Source organism: Delphinapterus leucas, chromosome 8 (genome assembly GCF_059928025.1).
Source record: "Delphinapterus leucas isolate spDelLeu-1000000601 "Yukka" chromosome 8, BTC_Dleu_Yukka2, whole genome shotgun sequence".
In the NCBI taxonomy this organism is placed as follows: domain Eukaryota; kingdom Metazoa; phylum Chordata; class Mammalia; order Artiodactyla; family Monodontidae; genus Delphinapterus; species Delphinapterus leucas.
Genome location: NC_143136.1, coordinates 11972917 through 11988307, shown reverse-complemented (window position 1 = coordinate 11988307; position 15391 = coordinate 11972917). Strand labels below are relative to the sequence as shown.

The 15391-nt window shown below is 44.4% G+C and overlaps 1 protein-coding gene and 1 pseudogene across 11 annotated transcripts in view; both read left to right on the top strand.

Moving 5' to 3' along the window:
- The window catches only part of RHBDD1 (rhomboid domain containing 1), a 113733-nt gene that overhangs the window by 82742 nt on the left and 15600 nt on the right, over positions 1-15391 (top strand). The window lies entirely within an intron of this gene.
- Positions 1-15391, top strand: part of LOC149748509 (large ribosomal subunit protein uL29 pseudogene) — a 33192-nt pseudogene extending 17801 nt beyond the window's left edge.

The following is a 15391-nucleotide window of genomic DNA, read 5'->3' as shown; positions in this document are numbered from 1 at the left end:
AAGGCTCACCACAGCCCTCTACAAGTTCTGTTGCTGTCCCCATTTTTCAGATGAGCAAACCAAGGCACAGAGAGGCTTAGTAACTTGTCCACTTACCCAAGGTCACACAGAGTTAAAACTGGGTCTCAAACTCTAGTTTTTAATCCCCCAGCTGTCCTTCCCGTTTCACTTAAGCAGTTCTCAAAACTTGTTTTACACTAGATCTCAGACTAATCAAAGATGAGACAGGACCTCTCTCTTGCTCAACTTAACCATCCCTGCTACTCTACTTTTCCAGTAACTTGCAGAATTTTTTCCTTATTCTTGCTACAGTCCTTCTAAAGTAGTGATACATTGAGTATTTCGTCCAAACGCTAAACCAAGAATAACGCCTAAGCAAGGGAGAACAAATTCATTAACTAGGAATCCATTTACAGTCAATCCCCAGGGCTCATTGTGCAGTCAGTGCTTCTGCATCATTTAGAGTTGCTAATAAATGAAGGTCTTTGCATCTTTCCAAGTGTCTTCATATTTACCAGTCTCGTACTTTACCATAGGAAGTCGCTTCAACAAGCATATTCATGTGTTGACAGTTCTAATTAATACAAGTAATTAGTCCTGACAGTAGAACTGTGAAAAGAAGACCCATTCATAAATTTGCTAATTATGTCACTCTGCTCAGAATTTAATCGCAGTCTAGTCTTTAATCATTTCTGTATATGGGCAAAAGGCCAGCTCACTAAATTCTTCAGACTTTCACATTTACTTCTGATAAAGGAATTTTATCAAAGTTAATTTATCTTTGGAACTTAATATTCCAGTATGCAGGAATTGGTGAAGAACAGAGCTCCTTCTGGAGAGAAATAAACAGGAGAATGGGAAAAACCAGGCAAGGAAGGAAGGAGGTAGGAAGAAGTCATCGAGGGCATCCATATGCTTTCTTACATATCTAAGTCTACAAGGTTTTGTGCACTAATATATTGATGTTTTTCTAAAAACTAAGGTAGTTTTATTTAGGCTGTTGGTATATTTGTGGTACAGAAAATTTGAAGACAGTTTGTTACTTGGATCCCAAGTTGAGCCCTCCTCTCTCTGATGTAAATAGTGTACATTTGCAGGCATGTTTGTTCTGGAGCAGGGTTTTTCAACCTGAGCACTATTGACATTTGGGGCTGAATAATTCCTTGTTGGGGTGGAGCTGTCCTGTGCATTGTGGGATGTTGAATAGCATCCGGCCTCTACCCACCAGATGCTCGTGCACCCTTCCTCCCAGTTGTGATGGCCAAAAGTATCTACAGACATTGCCAGTTCTCCCTTAGGGGGCAAAATCTGTTGAGAACCACCACACCAGAGGGTAGGTTTAGATGATAAAGAATCAGGTAAACTTGTGTATAGGACACTTACATAGAATCAGTTATAGCAAAATCAATAAAATCAAGCACATCACTTGGAAGTGATTTAGTGGCAGGAAATCCAGATTTGGAATGATATTCCTTGAATTTCAGTACCTCCTTCTTACCTTTTCAATGTAAAGGTCCCTCTGGTTCTCTTTGATAGCAAGTAGGGTGGCACTTGGTACCCTGGTAGTAGAGGGGTTGTATCTAAAACTCCTTTGCTTCTTGTGTTAAATACACTGGGCTCTTAGCTTTCATGGACTTAGTATGTAGTGTTTCGACCACTTTTAGGTGACCTTAAAGTTCTGGGTACTCAGCTGCAGGTGTTCTTTGTTCCCCTTTCCAGTCCATTAATTCCTTCCCTTCTTGTCTTACTTGCCTCCATCCAGTGCTTAGATTTCCAGTCCTTTGTTTCAGTTACTCTCTTACAGATACCTTCCGTGCCCTTGTTGCTCAGTCCTTCGTCCACCTATATGGAAAAATTCCACAGACTTAGGTGAGCCCAGCCACTAGGCTTCTCGGACCCTGCACCTGGCAGCTGAGCCCAAGTGGAGACTGTGCCCCAACAGAGTAAACTGAGTCTATTATAAATGATATCAACATCTCACCTGTCCTCGACTTCCCCCCAAAAATAGAATCCACCTGTAGGTAATGCCCTCAGCGTCCCATGATGAAAACTACAAACTTACCTGTATCCACCCCCATACTGAACTTGTCCCTCCTAATAGCTGGGCAGGGAAGTCTCTTTCCTCTTACCGAAAGCTAATCCTTTCCCTGCCCTAACTTCTCAGGAAAAGCTCTTGTTACTGATTATCCCCCTTTCCCTCTGTCTTCAGCTTCTGAGTGTTTACCAGATCCTTCCTGTCAATATTGAAACCTACTCGAGTCTCTTTCCACACTCATCCCCAAAGAGAGAGAGACCAACAGCACAACTGCCTTTCATTCACCACCTTTCCTTTCCACTTACGGTCTGCAGAGTCTCCACTTCTTCAGTCGTGGTGCTGCCCCCCTTTACTCTCATGAAACCGTTCTAGCCAAGTTCCCCAGCGGCCTCAATGTTGCTAAGGCCCGGAGACACTTCTCTTCCCCAGGTTTACTTAACATAACTATCCACTCCTTGAAACCCTCCTTTTTTCTACCCTCCTGGCTTTCCCACTACTGCTCTGACCTCTTTCCTTGGTCTCCTTTGCAGGCTCACCCGCCTCTACTCTACCTTGGAATATCAGTTTTCCTAATGACTTCATTCTTGGACCTCTTTTCTTAAGGCTTTAGTTACGATTTATACTTCAAATTTATCTTCCCAGCCCAGATCTCTTTCTGAAATTATATCAATATATAAATGAACGCAAGGACATCTCAAATGCAGCATGTACTTACCTTTTCCACCTCCCCAACTTGTTCCTCGTCAGGTGTTACCTCCTGGGTGTTGTCAGTAACCAGGTGATCTTGATGCTAAGTCAAAACATGTCTCAAATCCACATCCGCTAGTCTGGGCCACTGTTATGACTGGACAGTGGGAGGTGAGGACAGAGAGGTTTAAGAGCCAGATCACACAGGGCCTTTTAGGCCGGCAGAAGGACTTTGGTTTTTCTCTAAGTGAGATGGGAGCCTTTAGAGGGTTTTGAGCACAGAGTATCATAATTTAACTTAATTTCTTAAAGGCTCACTGGGGCTACTGTATTGAGACTAGTCTGTGGGGCAGCATAGTGGGGTGAATGCTGACCCCCAAAAGAGCTGTGCCCCCAGAGCCTTAGAATGCAACTGTATTTGGAGTAAGAGTCTTTGCAGATGTAATGAAAATGACACTGGCAAGGTGAGATCATCCTGATGAGGGTAGGCCCTAAACCCAGTGATGGGTGTGCTGATGAGGGAGGGCAAAGGAGAAGATAGACACAGAGGGATAGGCCATGGGAAGACAGAGGCAGAGGGTAGCAGCAGGAGGACCAGTTAGGAGCCTGTTGCAGTAACCCAGGCAAGGGAGGACCACAGCCCCCACCCGGACGGCAGCCGTGGAGGAGGTGCATGGCGGTTAGCTTCTGGGTACATTTCAGAGGTAGAGCAGAAGGATTCTTTGACAGAATGGTGGGGATTGTGAGAGAAGGAGAAGTGAAGGGGGAATAAAGTTTGGGGCTGAGGGCACTGGAAAGTTGGAGTTTCCACTAACCTGAACATGCAGGTAGAGCAGGTTTGCAGGGAAAAAAATGGAGTTCAGTCTTGGACCTGGAGAGAGTGACAAGTTTATGAGAGTTCCATGTGGGGATGGAGTAGGTAGTTCTGTATGAGAGCAGATGACAGGTATGGTCTGGAAATAAAAATCTGGTAGTCATCAGCATGATATAAATGGTATTTAAATTAATGAAAGTGGGTGGAATCGCCAAGGGAGTGAGTAAAGATGGAGAAGAGGGTCAAAGCCTGAGCACTGGGGTCTCCAGCATAGAGAGGTCAGAGAGAAAAAGAGGTACCAGCAAAGGAGAGGGAGAAGAAGGAACCAGTGAAGCAGAGTGGAAAACCGGAGAAAGAGAGAGCAGGTGGTCCTAGAAGACAAGAATCTTTTTCTAGGAGGAAAGAGTGTCCATCTGTGCCAAATGCCCCAGTGGTCCCAGGCAGATGAGGACTTGAGAAATGATCCGTGGATTTAGCAACACGGAGGTTAGCAATAGCCTTGCCAGGAGCTGTTTCAGGAAGTGAACAGTTGATGGTGCAATATAGACCCTACTTTTGTCCTTTGTTCCACCAGAGTTAAAACAGAGGCCCTGAGCTTCTAAAGGCTTTGAGCTTCTTAATCCCCACCCCCACCCCTGTGAAAGAATAAAAAGAAGGATTCTGGGCTTCCCTGGTGGCGCAGTGGTTAAGAGTCTGCCTGCCAATGCAGGGGATACATGTTCGTGCCCCGGTCCGGGAAGATCCCACGTGCCGCGGAGCGGCTGGGCCCGTGAGCCATGGCCGCTGAGCCTGCGCGTCCGGAGCCTGTGCTCCGCAACGGGAGAGGCCCGCGTACCGCAAAAAAAAAAAAAAAAGGATTCTGATGACTCACGTAGCCTGCACTACTGCTGCTGGGTTCCCCAGCCTTAGTTTAACTAGTGTTAAATAAATAAGTCCCTGATGCTACTCTTCCTAAAGCTACAGAGAATCGCCCACGTGAGAAGCAACGTAATCACAAAGGAACATTTGCCTTTGATTTGGACCATCTGGCCTTGTGCTTTTTCAGTGTAAGGCTAATAATGGAAATTATTTTCCCTGCCTGTAGTACCTGACGTGTGTTGGAGGGGTTTCTCCTAGGGGTCCCTCTCAGTGGCTCCAGAGCATCACTGTCCTATAGAACTTTCTGCAGTGATGGGCATGGTCTTTATCTTCAGTGTCCGACATGGTAGCCACTAGCCACATGTGCTAAGCGCTTGGTAGTTAGTACAACTGAGGCACTGCTTTTTTAGTTTTTTAAAATTCATTTACATGTAAATAGCTATGTGTCCTGGGTGAGACCCAACAGTCTTTAGTTCAACGAGCTCTGCAGGTGATTCTCTTACACACTAAACAGAATGGTTTCCTGTGTTTAGAGCTGGGCCCCACCCCCAGAGTTCCTGACTTAATGGGTTTGGGGATGGGGTGTGAGAACTTGACTGGTTAACAGGCTCCCAGGTGACGCTCTGATGCTGGTCTGGGAATCACTTTGAGAACCTGATGTAGAAAATGGACCACCTCTTTGTGAGGCGACCCCAGATCCCCAAGAGTGAATTCCATAGATGCCACAGAACAGATATTTTAAGTCAGGATATCCCAAATGTGCCCTATGAACTTCATGAAAATCTTGCTGTTTTCTCATGATCCAGTAACAAGCAGTGCCTGACTCATTGAGGAGCTCACAACTGTGGGAGCTGAACCAGCAAGTCTGAAGTCTGTAGGGCAGGCCTCCGGGAAGGGTTGGCTGGAACTCTGGGACATGTGCTGAAGTTGCAGTTCATCAGTGGAATTTCTTCTTTGTTGAGGAAGCTTCAGCTTTGCTCTTAGGGGGTTTTCCAGCTAATTAATTAATTAATTAATTTCAGCTAATTAATTAATTTCAGCTACCTGGATTAACTAGGATAATCTCCCTTGAAGTCAACTGATTAGATACTCAATCACATCTACCACATACTTTCAGAGCAACACCCCAATTAGTGTTTGACTGAATAATTGGTAACTGTAGCCTAGCCCGATTGATACATAAGAAAGATCATCCTGCTTGGAGATACAGTGTTCAGGGATCACATCTTGAAAGGTGTGGTATATGTTCTGGTCCTTGAAGAATGGGAGATTCTAGTCAGTGGGGATAAAGGGAATAGGTATTCTAGAGAACATGACTATTAAAAATTATCAAAATAAACAATAAAAGATGCCAAGACAGGAAAGTACAATTGGTATTTGAAGAATGGCTAGTTGTTGCTATATGACCTTTCTCCGAACCTCAGTTTCCTCATCTAAAAATGGGTTAAATACTTGTCATGACTATCCCCCAGAATGGAATGAGGTGATGTTTGAGGGTGCATTTTGGAAACAGTAAACCCTGTGAATGCTAAGGTTATTTTATAGCAATGTTGGTGGTGGTAGTATTCGTGTGTGAACTTTGTGTGGTGAAAGAAACCAAAAAGTTTGGGCAGGTAAAACAGAGCCTGATTGTTGTGGGCTCTGTCTAAAATGTGTGTCTTTAATTTTGGGGGAAAAAGTATTTAGTTTCAAATGGATTAATAGGAAATAAAAGCATCCCTATATATGCAGTCATACCTGATTGCCGCAAAGATGCGGTAGCCATTTGCTCTCTGCCTAAGGTGGCTCAACATTTTTTACAGAAGTGGACCTTAGACCACGATTTTTGATGCTTGAGATAGTCGAGGTGAAGGAGAGTCATTTATTATAAAGTTATTGAATACTTTGCCTAAATAGGGAAAGAGAGTTAAACGATTTCCAAGAAAGTTGTTCCTAGGCAATGGCCACCATAGCCAGTTGACTTGGTCATCAAAGAAAGCACCAGAGAAGGGATGCCAAAGTGAGTGCCGTCTGACAAACTTCTTTTCTTTTTTTCCCCAGAGCTCTGCTCTACAAACTAATTTTGCCAAGCAAGTTTCTGCTTGATTTTTAAAGCCCTGTGCATTCTGAAGGAAATTTAATCCATATGCTCCTGAGTCACTTATGCCCAAGTCATGAAAATGTTATTTGTAAATGTGATTTCATGTTTGAAGCCATTGTAAAGTATTTTTAGTAGATTTTCCTTCTTCATCATGCAGAATTTTTCTTGGTTTGTTTTCTTGTTTTATTTAAACACGTTGTATATCATCCTAACACACATCCCGTGGTGAGACACAAAGGAAATCTTGAGGCCAGAAGGAGGGTCTAGTCGGACACATTTGAAGCGGCCAGGTTCTATTTGCAGAAGCTTATAACTGCTATCCCTCTTCCGTTTATGATGTTGTGTCCTGGGCTGCTTTTAACCTGGTCATACCCTGCCGCAGCCCCATCCCAGCCGGCTGCCTAAAAGGGAGCCCATGAAGAAGAACAGGAAAAAGGACAAATAATAGAACCAGACTGCCTCCTAGGATATATTTCTGTGTTATACCACATGATCCTTTCTTTCCAAAACTGAGTTCATTTTCCTCTTTTACCTACTAATATTTCCTGCTGGGAAGATTAAGGTATTTCATGAAATGTCTACGAAAGAGAGAAGTAAAATTGACTTTAGGAGCAGTCCACAGCTTTTCATTCTTAGGGCAAAATAGATGATGGTGTCTGCTTAGGGCTGAGCTAATTGAAAAATGGTTTCATTTTTACCAGTGTAAGGGGAGGGGCGGTTTTTTGATTTTTTGTTTTTCTTTTTTTTTTTAACCTCTGTCTCTTTGGAATCTCACGATACAGGCCAAGTTTTATCTTTACATGAAGCGTCCTGGTTTACGTGTGTCTGTCCATCAGAGACATCTGTGGGCTGCAGAAGGGCACCAGGGCAGCCTTATGTTTAGGGTATGGTAGAGATTTGTCTCTGGTCTGAGCACCAGTTCCCAGGTAGGCGGCAGGTGTAGCATCCGACATGGTAAGAGGCATTTACTACCAGGAGGGGCAAAGACCAAAGGGGTTAAAAGTTTACTTCTCATCACTCTGAGCTTATGAAATACTTTCCCATCTTTTTTTTTTTTTAACTTGGACCTCCGAACTTCCCCAAAGGCCATGGTTTCTGGTTTTCAGTAGGTTATTTTTTCATGAAGAAAATGAGGCTCAGAGGGGTACTTTCTCAGATATTTCACAAGGTGATTGTGGCTACTGGCATGTGCCTTTGTCTCCACTACACTATAAACTCCGGGAGAGCACAGATGTCCTGTCCATCCTGTGGGGACTTTTGAGGACTTACGTGGGCTTTTATTTTTAGAAACCCCACCCCGACCCTGTGTCATTTCACGTGTTGAAACATGTGACAGCCCATCCGTAGTATATAAATATATATTTAAGTAAACAACTATAAATATATATGTCATATTTATGAGTTGAGATATAAATGACTGATATGGTACGTTTCATAGGCATTTAATCAAATACTTATTACTTTTCAGTTTTATAGATTTTTTTTTTTCACTGAGGGAGCCACTTAATTACTTTGAGATCTCAGACGTTTTCACAGGCTTAGTCCCTGAGCACTGTTTCTACAGTGGATAAAGCCATGCCCCTGCTCTTATTCACTTCTGTGCACCCCACGCCTATCACAGACCCCCCGGGAAAGTGCTTAATAAATGTCTGTTGGATGAATGATCACCTAATAAGAGAAAGAGTGAAAGAATGAACAAACGAATGAATAATAAGTGGTGAAGTCTGGCATTATATTAAAGCCCATGTCAGCCCTGGATGGCTTATTTCTTTTACACGGCCGTCATGGTGGACGTCCCCCAAACTGTGCATTCAAAACGTAGTCCTTGTCTTTCTCTCGTTGTTCTTTTCCAAGCCAGTTTTCTCCTCTGTTACAGCTAAGGCACAAGAAAGAACAGGCTATAAGTTATTTGCATTTTGGTAGCTCTTAGGAAGGAGTAGCTACTTTAGGGTGTTAATTCTTTTCTCTGTTTAATTGCTATAGTTTATTTGCTTTGCCTTACAAGTGTGGGATAAATGTGGTTATTATTAATATTCAAATACTCAAATAAGTTTCTTGACAAAACCAAAGAAGTGGTTTTTTGCCTGTCTTTTTTGTTTTGTTTTGTTTCGAATTCTAAGTGTTTTCTCTTAGGTATTTCTCATTGTGATATCTGTGTTTTCACGAGATGTGACTTTTTTTAAATCCAAGGGTGAATCTTCGTGGTCTGTCTTCAGAGTTCTTGGATTTGGTAGCTATTGAACATGTTGGAAAGCTAGAGAGCCCCCTTCTTATGAAAGAAAGAAATACAAAGGGACTACATGAGAGGGGAGAGAGAGATGAAGATTGTGTAAGAGCCATCCTTTTCTGCCTCAGCCCTGATTTCACCCCTAGAAAAGTGGATCCTCATTTTTCTTATGTAAGTGGACACCAGGAGCAATTTCTCCTGTCAGCTCATCTGGATCCCCAGGGTCTCTAGATGGATCTCACTGGATGGCTCCAGGGCAGACTAGGGCTAAACCAAAAACCTGCAGCGCCCCTGGATGGCTGAGTTTGTGGGTCAAGGCAGGAGCTGGAAATGGTGGAACTTAACCCTCCATCCATGAAAACTCTTTGGGGTTCAGTCATTCAACAAATTCTGATTGGCCACCTGCCTTGGGAATACCACCATGACCAGGCAGACTTGTCTCTGGAGTCCAGACGCTTGATCAAGCTCTTGCTTGAGGTATATTTGAAATGGCTTTGGTTTTTATTTCTCTTTTTTTGGTTGGATTTGGTTGTGTGTGCACAAGTGTCCTTGTGTATTCAAAAGACTGAAGCCTTCAGTTTATAAACTGAAGTTAGAGGGGGGAAGGAAGCCTGTAACATAAAAATTGGAAATGTAAAACTTCAGTTTCTCCACTGCTATATTCTTTTTATGTATTTCTTTTAAGATCTCTTGATGGACCTGGACTTCAAAATAGAGGGATGCAGAACCCTTCTTGAGTTTCTGCTGTCTCCCTGGCACTATCCTTCCTCATGGGGTTCCTACCTGGACCTCCAACCTAGGCACTCTCGTTCACATTTGTTATTTTCTTTTTCCAGTGTGTGTGTATGTGTGTGTGTGTGTGTGTGTATAATTTTTTTGATTGTCCTTAAATGATCTTTCTCTAAACTCATCTAGACCATTTAACTTGTGGCAGGAATCCCAAATATATTCTCCCCAGAGAAGGAACAAGATTTTCCTGGCATCAATTTAGGGAAATAATTACTCAAGAAAATTGTGTGAGATGTTTTCTTGCACTGGAGATGCTCGTGACTACGAAGTGGTTGCCTGACGGGGGGGACCTCAGGCCTAGTTTTGTCTAAAGAAGTTGGGAAAGTGGTGTTTTCTTTTTTTTTAAATTGAAGTATAGTTGATTTACAATGTTGTGTTAATTACTGCTGTACAGCAAAGTGATTCAGTTATACATAGATATAGATAGATATATATACATTTTAAATATTCTTTCCCATTGTGGTTTATCACAGGATATTGGATATAGTTCTCTGTGCTACACAGTAGGACCTTGTTGTTTATCCATTCTACATATAATAGCTTACATCTGCTGACCCCAGCCTCCCACTCCATCCCTCCCCCAACCCCCTCCCCCTTGGCAACCACCAGTCTGTTCTCTGTGTCCGTGATTCTGTTTCAAAGATAGGTTCATTTGTGTCATATTTTAGATTCCACGTCTAAGTGATATCATATGGTATTTGTTGGGAAGGTAGTATTTTCATATTCCCTTTGCTACTCAGCTTCCTCATGCTTTGCCATTTACCCCAAACTATCCCCCTTTGAAGATTGGTATTTCTTTATTTAGAGCAAAGTCCATTGCCTTGGGAGTGTTTCCAAAAACAATTCCTAGATATGGCCTCTCACTTTCCCTGCCCAGTCCCCTTTTTTTTTTTTTTTTTTTTTTCTCCCCGGCCGCGCCGCATGGCTTGTGGGATCTTAGTTCCTTGACCAGGGATTGAACCCAGGCCCTCAGCAGTGAGAGTGCAGAATCCTAACCACTGGACCACCAGGGAATTCCCTATTATTGTCTCTTAAGGAGTGATAACCAGAGAAAAACCTTGATGTGCTTCATTCACTGACAAAATCACAGCTGATCATATCTCCCTGGTAACATGTCTGTGAGCCTTAGCACAACTCTAGGGCCAATAAATAAGAGTATTCTGTCCTAAAACTGTAATCCTGACTGTTGCCCCCCTAGCTGCCCACTCCGGAGCATCCCCTTTTGTTCACGTGAACTAGTTGGTAGCAGAATGGCTACGTCGCCCACAGTAGACGTGAGGGTTTGGGGGAGGAGGCCCACACTGCCTCATAGTCTTTCCACAATCTTGACAGATGGACAGCCGGTGTGTTTCTCATCCAGGATGCCTTTTATGCAGCGCTGGGTGTCATAATTTAAGTAAATAGTTAGAATTCTGACCCTCCTATGCCAAACACTCAAAGTTCTAAGCATACTTCGTTGTCAAATTTAAGTCTTAAATTCGGTTTGCAATTAACTGGGCCATTTGCTTGCTGTTGAACCAGGTGGGAGGAGAAGTTGGTCGAGGGACACAGAATTCTTTGGCAGGAGGTTAACAGCCTACTAACTGCACGTTGGATTGTCTGTGGCCTGGCTTCAAAGAGAAGCCACGGTTCTAACACAGTCCAGTTATGTGTTACCTGTGTGGCCGGCTGAGCTGCCAGGTGACCCCTTGTGCTTGAAATCTTGCTGGAGCACCTCTGGCTCCTCTAGGACATTCATTTCCCTGAATTCATATATCAGGCTGCTGTCCCGGGGCAGGGAGAGAGGAGAAGGGAGGGTTAAGAGGGTACCCCCTGGTGCCTTGGTGTTGCTTCCAGATCTGCAGCAGGTCCTGTGGCCGTGGCCTGCTGTGGGCATCTAGAGTGATCGCTGTACTGTTCTTGTGATTTTTTTTTTTTGCACTTGATCATATTGCATATACAAAACTTGTGCTTTATTTATTCTGCCCCTTGCCCTTTCAAGAGGCATCATCTTTTTCTAAGAGGCCCCAAACCAACAGGGCAGTGGTGAGAAGCTGTGTGTTTGGTACAAGACACAGGTTTCTAGTGCTGACAAATCAGTCTTGGAAAACAGGTCACTGCCCCCCTGAGGCTCCTATCTTCATGGAAAAGGGACCTTTGTGGTCATTTTGTTCTGTGCCTTTGTTTTCAAAAGGAGGAACTTGAGGCCCAGGGAGACGAAGGGCCATCACTAGACCTTGCCTCTTTGATTTCCCAGTTTGGACTTTTGTCTGCCCTTCAGCTCCTACTCCGTTTTGTTTTGCATTCCCTATGGCCTTGCCTTCGTGACTGCCTCCTCTTTTTCTCTGTAAACATTCATGTGAAGTACATTTGATTTGCTTTTCAGCCTCACCCGCCCTGTGTGTGTCCAAAATAGCCACCGGAATTCATGAGAACGTTGTGTCTTCAGATGTTTATAATCCAAAAGAATCCCTTACGGTTTTTTATAATAAAACTACTTGGATGTCGGTATTTTATGTTGGGAAGGCGAGCCAAGTTCACAATGCAGCAATTACAACGCAATGCATTATGTATAATTTGTCGTGCGCCCCAGGAGCAATGGTAAACCGTGAAATGCCGTCCCGGCTCCACGGCACAATTAGCAGGATCAAACGCTGCCCAGAGAGGAGCACAATAGTTGTCATCCGAGGTCAATAAAAGTAAGGAAAAGTTCCGATAAAAGCGGTACACCCCAAATTGTATAAAAAGCAGCCCCTATACCAGGCTGCAAATATGTCAAAACCTTCATTGCTAATTGAGGAAACCTTTTGAGGTTTAACAGCTCATAAATTTGCGCTGGGAATGCCCCCATTGTTCTGAGGTTATAAGTCTTGTCTTTGAAATTTAGCAGTTGTACTTTTATATTATTCCTCCAAGAGTACCATTGTAAACATGAAGGGTTTGCATTTTAACATAAATTTGAACAATGTGGTTTGAAAAGAGCTCGCCACATTAAAGGGAGACTGTTTGGGCATGTTTCATAAATTCTTTTTTCTATAGTATTTAAAGCTACAAATGACTCATGGAAGTGTGTTCCATTTAGATCAGTCATACTGGTGTAGCAACCTTGCTGGGGCTTTTACCGCCCTTGTTTTTCCTTCCCTAAGAGTACCTGTGTCGGGAAACAGGTCTAAGCCTTTGGCCAAGTCACTTGCCCTTAATCTAGAATCTTCAGATCCATAGAGACAGCTCTGGAAATGTTGTTCCATTTGGTCTAAATAGCAACAAATCTTGTAGCTTTGGATGGTCTTTTTTTTTTTAAACTCAAAATCTCCCCGTTACTAACTTGCAATTTCTTCCTTTTTCCATGTGACAATTATAGTCCCCGCCCCCCATGCCCTCAGAGCCTCCTTTTTTTTTTTTTTTTTAAAGAACCCACTAATTTTTTGCTGAGCCACTGGCTACTGTGAAGAAAGGTTGGATGGTAAAGGAGAAATGTGGGAGCTGGTTTCTGAAGCAGCATGGTGGGCGGTGTGTGAGGACCACTGCGCTTCCATCCAGTTCCTGGGGGCCCCGACCTCGGGAAGTCACACGCCTTCCTCGAGCCTCAGTCTGGCCCTCTGTAAAATGAGGACAGTAGTTACTCCTCCACATCTCCCTCCTGCCCATTCCTGCTGCTTTGTTCATTTATTCATCCCTGGGGAGAAGGTGAACACAAACCCGCCGTGTTCTCACCCCACAGAGCTCACCACCTAACGAGGATGCACTTGACTGGGATCATCAGAGTCCCATGTAACTACTAACTGTGGCATCATGTGCTTGGGAGAAAGGGGACATGATCCTGGGAGAACTTAGGGCAAAGGGGGATGCGGCCACTCTCCTGAGAGCTTGGGGAGGCGGGGAGGGGTCCCTGGGAGTTGGAGCTGTGGGAGGGCAGGCTTACTGGGCTGCGTACGAAGTTTGATATTTGTCCTTGAATGAAAGGAAACTCCTGGAGGGCTTTAGGCAGAGGATGAAGTGGATGAGATGCGTGTTCTGGCAAAGCTGTCCAGCTCCCCTGTGGAGGGTGGCTGGTTGGAAGACCAGAGCAAGGGCAGGACATCATCTAGGGGCTCAGGCACCAGTGTAGGCTCACGAAGCAGGTGGCTCAGGCAGGGCTGGTGACATGGCAGGTGCAGGGAAGGGGGGACGAGTTAGGGGAAGGTTCAGGTTACAATGACAGGATTTGGTGGCGGGTTGAAGGGGGCACATGAGGAAGGGGAAGCTGTCTAGGATGACTGGGATCTGGGTATGTGTGACTAACTGGATGGATGGTGGGGACATTCCCAGGGTGGGGAAGCCTGGAACGGGTTATTAGCATAATAGCAGGAACCACTGACCCTCGATTGCTTTGAGCCAGGTGCTGGCGTCCTTTAGTTCCTTCCATTCAGAGCAATCCAGGGGTAGGTTCCTGCATCCACACAGATAAGAAAAGAGAGGGTTGGTGAGGAAAGTGACTTGTCCAGGAGCACAGAGGAAGGGGCAGAGCCCATATTCAAGCTCAGCTCTGTCTGGCACCAGAGCCCGTTCCCTTCCCGTGCTGCCCACAGAGCCGGGTAGCAGAAGGCACTTGTATAAAACACCGATGTCCACTCCGGACTTGAAAGGGAGGTTTGGATTCTTCAGGATGAAATGGCTAAAAGGGAAAACAATGAAGTCTGGTGACATGACCAGAGCACTGAGAGACCTGGGTTCTGATTCTGCCCCCATTAGCTGTGCAAAACGGGAGACCCGTTTACCCTCTCTGGGCTTCCGTTTCTGGGCTCTGAACTGAGCAGATTGGATTCCATCATCCCAAGTCCTCCCCCACCCCGCTCTGAAAATCCACGATTTTTTTTTTTGGCTGCGCCGTGAGGCATGTGGAACTTCCCTGATCAGGGATCGAACCCACGCCCCCTGCAGTGGAAGCGCAGCATGTTAACCACTGGACCGCCAGGGAAGTCCTGAAAATCCTTGATTTTAAGATGCGCTGGATGCATCTCACACAGAATCTCCTTTCCACACTTGACATGGTGTCTTTAAAGCTTCTTTCTTAAAACTACAGGTAGGCCTAGGATGGACATATATACGCTACCTTGCATCAAATAGCTAGCTAGTGGGAACATGCTGTAAAGCACAGGAAGCTCAGCTCAGTAGTGCTCTGCGACCACCTAGATGGGTGGGATGGGGGGCTGGGAGGGAGACCTAAGAGGGAGGGGATATATGTATACATATAGCTGATGCACTTCGTTGTACGGCAGAAACTAACACAACACTGTAAAGCAATTATACTCCAATAAAGAAAAAAAAAAAAAAAACTGTAGGTAGGCCTTGTAGTACTCGCTTTTTCTCTGGCTACAGCAAACACTTAGATGAAACATCTGTTTCCAAAGATGCTCAGAGAACAACATATTCCTCCCCACTTATCTAAATCATCAGTTATCCAAGGTAAGCCTCGCTCTAGATTCCTAACTTGGAATTTAAAGTTCAAAAAAATTTCATTCTGTGGTCTCCCTTTCTGTTCATAAAATAAGTTTTGTTTTACTAGAAATTATTTAACAGACATGTAAGAATAAGCCATTTTTGTTACTGAGTCTCTCTCCCTAGCACAGCCCACTTTAGAATCATTTCTGAGCCATTCTAGGTTAGTTAGAGGCAGGCTGTTTCAAGACTGTGTGCCAGCGGTCTGAGAAAGCCCCCGGCTCTTCCTGAGGTTGGGAGGGCTTGTTTATGGGAGAAGTTTCAGTCACAAGGCGTGTCTGTAACACACATACTCGAGACCACACACAAGGATGCATGTACACACACAAACACACATACGGTCTCTCACTAGTGGATCAGAACTTGGTGTGGGTGGAAGTGGGTTAATCAGACCTAAAAGAACAAAAAGTGGCAGAGTTCAGCTCAGGGTTACGCTACATACCA